This window comes from Dryas octopetala, chromosome 1, assembly GCF_963921425.1.
Source record: "Dryas octopetala chromosome 1, drDryOcto1.1, whole genome shotgun sequence".
NCBI lineage: Eukaryota > Viridiplantae > Streptophyta > Magnoliopsida > Rosales > Rosaceae > Dryas > Dryas octopetala.
The window spans coordinates 25,363,982-25,374,023 of NC_141366.1; the positions used below are offsets into that span (position 1 = coordinate 25,363,982).

The 10,042-nt window shown below is 35.5% G+C and overlaps 1 long non-coding RNA gene across 1 annotated transcript; it reads right to left on the reverse strand.

Moving 5' to 3' along the window:
* Positions 1-309: 309 nt before the first annotated feature.
* On the reverse strand, positions 310-2,345 carry LOC147299411 (uncharacterized). The gene is made up of 3 exons (XR_015120064.1): positions 1,992-2,345; positions 670-813; positions 310-389 (listed from the first exon to the last, which is right to left on the reverse strand). It is a non-coding gene; the product is annotated as an uncharacterized LOC147299411 (long non-coding RNA).
* Positions 2,346-10,042: the final 7,697 nt, after the last annotated feature.

Sequence of the window (10,042 nt, forward strand, 5' to 3'; positions counted from 1 at the left end):
TGATTGATGATAATATCAAAACAGTTAAAGAAAAAGAATAGATAAATATCAATCAAGAAGTACCGTAAACATAACATATATTTACAAAGAGAATATTATCTACTTGTTAAAGAAGTGCAAAGGTGACAAGACACCAAAAGGAGAACCCACTGCCAGAAGAAAGTCCCCGGCCCCTTTTATTGGAGGGTGACATGGTTACATTTGGCACATTCTAAACAGAAAAAATTAGCTATCTTCTCACATATATTACCAAGTCTGCAAACAAATGATAATGAAAGGTAAAAGCAGCAATTTACCTTGAAAAATAAGGATACTCCAAGAATGGCAATTCTTGTAGTTGACTTGCCCATAAGACTTAAATTCCCCAATGCTCCAACTGCCAAATCCACCTGGTTATCCATGACAGATGATTTATCATCAGACTTTACAAAGATTAATAAGAAATTTCTTCAGCATTACATGAAAAATGTTCTCTTTATCATGTTAACTTCTGTAGAATTCTCCAAAACCAACCAGAAAAAGAAAAGCTGCTTGATTCATCAGTGACCTATGTAATGGATTTCTCAATTACTTACTTTCCATGTCATGCAACAACAATAATCTCTAAAAGGAGATCTGCACAAGATGATAATTTATGCATCAATTCCCATAAAAAAAAAAACCTTGTACCTGTGTCTGAATAACATCATTTAGAGGCTGAGGATCATTACTATGTGAGGCTAAAGGCCAACCGACCTCCCATCCATGCCCTGGGGAGCTTAAAGAAGCTTCAATAAGTGATTGGAGTGCAAGAGCAGACCCATGAACATCAGTCTGTAAGCAATAGTTTGATCATCATCAGAAGCCATGAATTAATATGATGTAGCATGTTAATTTCAAAAAATTCATTGTATAGTAAATTTTAGCAATTACGAGAAACAAAATATATATATATATATCATCAACGCTATTTATTAAAGAAAATGACCTAGCATTAAAATTGACTTTAAGATTGCAGTCTTGTCTGACCTAGCATTAAAATTGATATTTATCTATTCTCTTTTTGGCTGACTATTGTAAAACACAAACTAAATAGAATTAAACAATTCAATCAGACATCATATCCAAGTGTACATTCACTACATGTCTATGTCCACTATGAATTATCAAATTGGGAAGAGGGGTGATGATACTACATGGAAATCCATATTAAACAACATTTCTTGTTTAGTTGTTTACCATGAATATTCACATCACCTAACCATTATCTAGCCAGAGTATATATTTATCCAGAAATAGAAGAAGGTTAAGAGATGATAGATGAGAGAAAGATAGAGAGAGAGAGAGAGAGATGGACCATGTGCTCTGCTACCTGCATATATTGATAGAAATTAAGAAAAGAAGTTTAATTGCAAATGCATAGATAGAAAAATGTTAATGAAATAAGATGTAGAACAAATATACCAAGATCGATAAAGCTGCATGATGAGCAAATGACATCGTTAACTCCTCTTGGCAAGATATATTCACATCACTTAATCCCTAATTATCCACCTAGCTCTTCTACTACTACCATCCACATTCAAATTATAGGCAATCCTAGGAGGAAATATCAAAGTCAAAGCTAGGGACTAAGGAACCAGAAATTGAATTTGTAGATAGCCACTGATCAATAGATATTTGTGCTATTGGCGTTAGTTACACAAAGACAACATGCCTTTATTTTGATATTAAGGCCAAACACTAAACGTTAAATGATGTTTAATTTAACTATATAAACACAAGAAATAGGAGTATGAATTAGCACCAAACCATAGCTAGAAGATCTAATTCCACGCATTTGGGATCTTTATCATTAAGCACAGACAACTGGTTCTATTCTAGAGTGAACATAAAAACAATAAAAACAACAAAAACAAAACCCAAACAAAATCTTTGAAATCAAAACCATATATAACATCAAAACCTAAACAAATCGAAGCCCTAAACTTATAAAAAATTGAAACCCTAACCTGATTCGAGGGAGCTGAGTATTCTTGTCTGGCTTAGTGGCTTTCTGGGATGACTAATGAGGAGATTTCATAGGCGACCTAAGCTAATAAGTGAAAGTGAGAGGGACCTAATCAAAGCCCTAACCTGATTTGAACCATTGTCGTGCATCGCTGTCAAGGCAAGTAAAGGCCATGGATAGACCCAGATCAACGAGAGGAACCCATTGTGGCCGGATTTGGGCCGCGACGCTGCCAAGATTAGGAGATCGTCGGAGAAGACCATCGGATCTGTGTGGCTCTATTCAGGTTTTTGGCTTGGTTTTAGGGCGAGTGAAGTACAAGGAAAGAGAGAGGAGAAGGAAAGGAATAGACTGGTGGTCATCTTGGCCACACTTGCCGGACAGCGAGAACTCGATGATAGATCGAGTTCGCAGGAGTGAGAGCGAAGGAGAAGAGGAGAGAGAGAGAGTGTGTGTTTTGGGTCTGGGTTTGTCTGATCGAGCTTTGTGAGGGTTAATGAATTAATTTGTAAGTGGTTGGAGTGGACAAAAAACAGATTTAAATGGGGAAAAAATATTACATATCAGGTATGTTTGGGTGGTAGGATACAAAATTTATAAGCGGTGTGTTAAGATATCAGTTGGCAGTTTATATTGATATCTTTACAAAATTCTTATAAAAAGAGAAAACATTATATATCAGGTAAAAAAATCTAGTGATTTCTAATAGACTTTAGAAATCAGCTAAAAAATTATCTGATATTATAATTTTTATAATATCAGTCGATTTCAAATCTGATATAAAATTGGTGATATCTATTGACAATTTTGTTGTAGTGCTTACACAAACAAATTTTTCATTTCAGGTGAATGGTGGATCATATATGGGAGTGATACGTCTACTGTGAGAAAGTTAGTCATCAAAGTTTTATCACAAACGGCGTCATCATCAGCTTGTGAAAGAAACTGGAGCACTTTCGCACTCATACACACCAAACAACGAAACAGATTTTCATATAATAGGTTAGAAAAGATGATGTATTGCTACTATCATATGAGGCTTGCACTTCGAGACAAAAAAGTAGGGGAGGATCACGTTGATGAATATGATCCGCTGGATATATATAATGCTGCTATAGGGGGTGATGATGTGGAGGAAAACCAGCTTTATCAGTGGATTAGGGCCCTCCATTTAGATGATGATGCAGGCAATCCAGACCATGATATTGCAGCTCAAGCACGTCAGGAAGGTATCAATGTGGGCAGAGTTCTAAATGAGGAGGTGAGCCATACTGCAAGTTTCAATGAACTTATGCAACCAAGGTCGACACATCGTATTAAGCCAGTTCCCACTAATCCTTCTCGATCAGGCAACTCTAGCACAAGATCGGGCACTCCTACCAACAGTGGAGGTAGAGGTAGTGGTGGTGGTGGTGGTGGAAATGAAGATGTCACTGGACATTTTCAAGAGTATATGAGCCCATTTTTTGTCGAAGCAAACTACACACATGCAACAAAAGATGAGGATCATGGGAGTAGGCGTGCCGGACCAGGAATTAGTGCCATAGAAAAAGACTATAGTCGCAGACAAAGAGGTCATGAGAGTTTGACACAAAAAGAAGAGGATTCATTATCCACCACTTTTGGCTCTATGGGGGTATGAAGTGACAATTACAATTATGAGCAAAATTCTCCAATATTCTACCCACCACATCTGCCTTACTTGGTTGAGTCTAATAGTAACTCATTGGCACAACAAGAGACAAACTCTTCAAATGAGTATGCTTATGGGCAAATTCAACCACAACAGGTTCCTGATCCATATGGTTGGCATGTTGGCAATTACATGCAAAATTATGCTGGAGAAGTATCTTGGGATGATTATTCTTCGCATTACACCTACTTTGGACATAATGATACTGAAGACAACGAAAATTTTGAACCTCGTAAAAACTCTATGTAGTATTGTTACTTTTGTAATTATGTGGCAATATTATAGTAAAAATAAAATTGAGGTGTTATTGAAGTAATTATTAATTAGTGAAGCATTTTTTTAATAGTATTTGCCTCCAACGCGCATTATATTCATCACATATCACATGAAACCTACCATATAATTTGGTTTTTTCAATGTTTTTTTATCAATGTAGTAGATAATATGTTAAATAAACATATGGTAAAGTTTCATTCAAAATTTCCGTATTTTGATAGTAATTTCCGTCGAATTTTTGTCGAAATTTAAAAATCTTCGAAATTTCCGTCGAAATTTCCATCGAAATTTCTTCGAAACCTGAAATTTTATTCCTTGGACTGTACCCAGATTCAAATTTTCTATTAGACATATTTGATATTTCTACTAATAATTAAACAACAAAGTGAGAAAGAAAAACTAATGAGATACAAGAACAATAAAACCTTGCTCAACTGCAATTTCAACAAGTAAATGACTCTGCAATTTTGAAGAAAAAAATCTTGATTAGTATAAAATTAAAATCATATCATTACACATTTACACATCCATTTTGAACAACCCAAATTCAAAAATCGAATGACAAATTGACAATTATAAAAAATTAAGAGAAACTTACCAGTTATGAGTTATCCCAATGAGTCTTGACTATTGAGTTTGAAGATTAAGACTATTAGAGACTAGAGAGTCAAAGAGAATAGAGAAGAGAAAATAGAGATTGAGAGCGAGACGAGAGCTTGAGAGTCTGATGGCTAGGAATAAGAAATGGACAACAAATGTAGAGTTTGATCACTGATGGCTTAATTGTAGGCGTGTATGTGCAGCAATTAGCATTAATTGTAGGCGTGCAACATTAATTGTAGGCATGTAGGCTACTAGGCCTCCACAATAACATTAGGCCTAAATTTATTTTTTTTTTCAAAGAGAAAAGGATGGAGGCTTTTAGGCTTCCATTATAAAATTTTTTATGCCATTATAATTTTTTGTTTTTTTAATAATAAAGTAGTAGACTGATGGATATGTGAGGCCTTTCCCAATTTGTGGCCCTAGGCCTGTGCCTTGGGCCTTAGCCGGCACTGTCCACAAGTGGTTTGTGCAAATGTGGCAGATGCAATGCAGACATGAAGTTCTTTGTTGCAAAAACTCCCAAAAATTCGAATAGGCCATTCTGGAAATGCCAAAGGTGTGGTCAGCTTGACTGGTTCTTGTCCAAAAATTAAGCAATAACCCAAAAATTAGTTATGTAGCAGAAAATTGCAAAGCAACTGAGAACGTTCATAGCCCACGCTCCCACATCTGAAACTGATGCCGACAATTTCTTCTGGCTGGATTCCAATTACAAACCAGCCTCATCTTTCTTTTTTCTTTTCTTTTTGTTTCTATTAATTAAAAAGTAATTTTAAATGATTAGTCCAGTTTGAAGCTTTGCTTGATATAAAAGCTCATTTGTTTTTTTTTTTTTTTCTTTTTTATAATGTTAAACCAAGCCACTCTATAGAATCATGGTTTTTTACAAGGTCAAGCACTCAACCCCCTTTCGACCAAAAAAAAAAAAAAAAGGCACTCAACCCCCTTGGCAAGTGTCCAGCGTGTCTTTTTTTTTTTTTTTACATGACTGGAACAACAATGATTGAACTTTTGTGTTTCTAACTTTTTTTTTTTTTTTTTGTGTTTTGTGTTCATTTATTTATTTTCGCGTATATATAACGAAAAAAAGATCTTGTGTAATATTATTTTATAAGATTTTAGGATTGAAATTGTAAATTGTTAAATAGTTTCAAAGTGTATTTTATTTTATTTTATTTTATTTTTTATATCGAGCACTTGGTGCCTGTGTTGCTTGGATCATTAAAAAGTGGACTGGGTTAGCAACCTCCGTGTGGGTGGTTTTATGTAGAGGGACCTTCATTTGGCTTTTGAAAAATTCTTCGAATTCGCATGAGAACGTGTGGCATGAGATTAAATCTAGAAGCAATGATTAACAACAACTTGACTATGATTAAAGGATAAGAAATTTCCTCACTGTTATCATTATTTAGGTGTACTGTGGAGTCATCTTCATCTGGTTCAGAAGTTGACATTTTGTCCACTTCGCCAGGAGCTTCAAGGAGTTGTTGCTTGAGGTCTTCTTGGGAAAGAGATGGGTCTGCTGATTTAGCAGCTTTGATTAGTCCTTTTAGGACAGGAATAGAATCCTTTTTAGAATGAGAGGAAGAAGCTTCTTTAGCTCCTACAAGGATTTCTTCAACCAATTTAATCTTGAATCTGGGGAAAACAAGATGAAGAGTTTGATATTTGTCCCACCATTTTATAAATAATTGTCTTTTAAGATGAGGGAGACAGATGAAATCATCTTCCTCAGGTGGGGAGATTTCATAAACCCATTTAAGAATCCAGATCATATCATAAAGGAAGAAAAACCATAATACAGCTTCCCAATATCCTGAAATATCAAAATTATGTTTTCTAAACTTGAAAAAGGAGTCTTTGATTTCAGGAGGTAGGAGGTCAACGGAAGGACCCCAAAGGAGAAACCATGCTTTAAACCAATTTGGAATGGGTTTTTTGTCCCTTACTTGAAAATTGAAAAACCAGGAGTGTGAGAAAATATCATTTTGTAAACACAAAGCATTTTCCCAGGCATGCTGGTAATCAAAATAACTGAAATAATTTGGATAAATTTTTGGGTTTCTAAAACGTCTTTTAGACATGGGATTGGAACCCCAATCTTCCTGGGATAATATCTTTAAGATATATAATTGAGAAAACCCAATAACTCTTTTAGAGTCACTTCTATAATTATGGGTTATTTTAACCGATCCAGTTTCAATAAGAATTGCTTCATAGAAAAACTGGTTTTTTCCCTCAAATTTAGGGTGTAGATGCCCTATCAAATATAACCTTGCTACTTCAGCTGGGTTTCTTTCTGTATGAACATCTTCAATGGGACCAAGAGGGATTTCCATTGAAGGAATGTAAGGAGACTTTTTAGGCTCCTCTGGTTGCATTTTTTGCTTATTTTTTCCTTCCATGGGACCTTTTAGATCCCTTGTCAGCTTCTGATTCAGTCTGTTGGCCCTGCATATTCCTCCCCTGCAAGAATTCTCTGGTTAGAAAATCAGGGAGAGCATTGTCTTTTCCTTTGATGTACTCAATATGAAAATCAAAAGCAGAGAGAATAGCCTGCCATCTGGCAAAAATTTGTTTGGAGGCTATGTTTTTAACATCTTTTGTTAAAACCTCTTTAGCTGCTTTGCAATCTACCCTAATCAAAAAGTTTTGATTTAATAAATCGCTTTCAAATTTTGTAACACAAAGGACAATAGCAAGGATTTCTTTTTTAATAGTCGAGTAATTCTGTTGGGCTGGTTTCCAGCTTCCTGAGGTGAACCTTACTAACTGTTCCTTACCTTGGATCCTCTGTTTTAAGATCCCACCATACCCTTGTTCTGATGCGTCAGTTTCAACTATTTTAAATGCCTCAAGGATAGGGATAGAGAGGCATGATAATTCTTTTGCTCTGGCTTTTAGCCTTCTTACTGCTTGAGTATGGTCATTGGTCCATACAGGTGGTTTCTTTTTTAATCTTTGATACAGAATCTTACTTTCTTTAGCAAGATTTTGGAGGAAGTCTGCAATATAATTTAGGCTTCCCAGAAACCTTTGCAGCTGGGTTTTGTCTTTTATTTCATCAGGAAATTTCTCTGCAAAAGCTATAGCCCTGTCAATTGGAATTATTGTTCCATGAAAAATATTATGTCCTAGAAATCTTACCTTTGTTTGGAAGACTTCCATTTTCTTGGCTGAAACAACCAACCCTGCATCTGTTATTAATTTTTTGAAAATTTTAAGATGCTTAATATGCTGTTCAAAAGAATCCGAGTAGACCAAGACATCATCAATATAAACAATGGTGAATGAGGAGTAAGGGTTAAAAATCTCATTCATGATGTTTTGGAATTCAGAAGGGGCATTCTTTAAACCAAAAGGCATTACATTCCATTCATAATGCCCAAAAGGAACCGTGAAGGCAGTTTTATACCTTTCTTGTTCCTTGATTTGTATCTGCCAATAACCTGACTTCATGTCAAATTTTGAAAATATGGTGGCTTTGCATAACCTGTTTAACAAATCCTTTTTATTAGGTATTGGATACCTAATCCATCTAAGAGCTTTATTTAGGGGTTTGTAATTAATTACTAACCTAGGTACCCCTCTTTCTATTTCTGCAGCCTTTTCCACATAAAAGGCTGGACAGCTCCATGGGGAAGTGCTCCTTCTTATGAGCTTTTTTTCTAAGAGATCTTTTATCTCTGCTTTGCATAGTTCTAAGTGGGTACTATTCATTTGGATGGGCCTGGATTTGGTTGGTATTTGGGCCTCCTTAAAGTCTGGTTCATAAGGTAGTGAAACCTCATGTTTCTTCCTGTTCCAAAAGGCATTTGGCAAGTCAGCACATATTTCTTTTTTAAGAGTTTCTTCTATTAGCTTTACCTGGGTTTGGGCCTGAGAAGTCTTTAAGACTTGTTCTGTATGCCGATGTTGGACTTCTTCTTTTAGAGAGAAAAGAAATCTCTCTTTCTTTTCTATTTGGTCTTTCATGCTGTTTATGAATTTGACCTGTGGTTCTTGAATAAACCTGAAATGAATGTTAGAACCTAATGCTGAAGCCACTATCCCTTCATTTGTTACCTGCATTGGGTAAAGCATATTTAAAAAAGGAGTTCCCAAAATGCAGTTTTGGGAAAGATCTCTTACCATTAGAAAAGGTGTTTCAAAGCAAATTCCTTGATTGCAGACTGCAGCATTAGAAAGTTTATAATCTATTTTCATCTTTCTACCATTTGCAGCATTTAGAGTTTGTGCAGTTTTTGTAAAGAATTTGGTTGGAACCATACCTTCCTTTAGACAATTAAGATCTGCACCAGAGTCCATAAGGGCTTCAGTGGTGAATTCAAAAGCTTGGCCAACTCTTATGGTTATTTCAACGAACCATCTTTGGGAGAAGATCTTGTCTATTTGATTGATCTGATTAAGACCAGTGAGTTCCTCTTCCTTGGGGATATCATTTCTTTCTCCCCTTTGCATTTCCTTCGCAAAGTCTTCTTCAAGTCCTTGTTCTTCAAATCTTTCTGACAACTGTGTTAGTTCTAGAAGATTGACTCTTGATTTAAGATCTTTTACTTCTCCTTTTATTTCATTAATTTCCTTTTTTAGGTCTGAAATTGAGGGTTCCTGAGCTTCCTTGTTTTTTGAGATTTCTATCCTATCCACAATGTGTTGGAAATTATATGGTTCTACTGGAGAAGGGAAAGTGCTTTCTCTTCTTTTCTGGGGTTGGGCTTCTTTAACCGTTCCTAGATAATGTTCTAAGGCTGTTCTTTTTTGCACTGGGTCTTCTATTTTATCAATTAAGTCTAGCAGGAGGCTATCTTGACTAGTTAAAACATTTATTCCTAGATGTCTAACCTTTTTACAGATGCATGAGATTGAAGAACCCTGGCTGCTTGAGCTTGAACTAGACCTCTCATAATATGTTTCATCTTCTAGTCCCAAGATTTCTTCACTAGAAGTTTCTCCTGAATTTAGGAGAATATTGAAAATTTCCTCCTTTGTTTCTTCATCCACTTGGAGGTTATTAATTTTTTCTTTCATTTTACACTCGTTTTTGTAATGACCTGTTTTCCCACATTTAAAACAGGTTGGAGGTTTTTTAGACCTGAAGTCTTTTCTTTTTGGAAATCTTTTCCTTTTTAGGAATCTATTTTCTTTTGGCTCTTTATCCTCTCGTGTTCTTGTTCTTAAAAACCTTTTGTGTTTATGAAACTTCTTCTTTCTTTTAAAAAGATCAGTGGTTTTAGAAAATCCAAATTGCTCGCAAAAATCTCCCATTTCTTTACCTCTAGAAGATTTTTCTTTTTCTAGAAGTCTTTTTAACTTCATATCTGTACATAGGGCTAGGCCTTCTGCACAGATTTCTGAGACCAAATGACCAAAGGTCAACTGATTGTAAGGGATGTTTCCCCCGTTTCTAGCTTTAAGCCTATTTCTTACCTTTTCAGCAAATAGAGGAGGAAGGCCAGAAATGAATTTCTCCTTCCAAA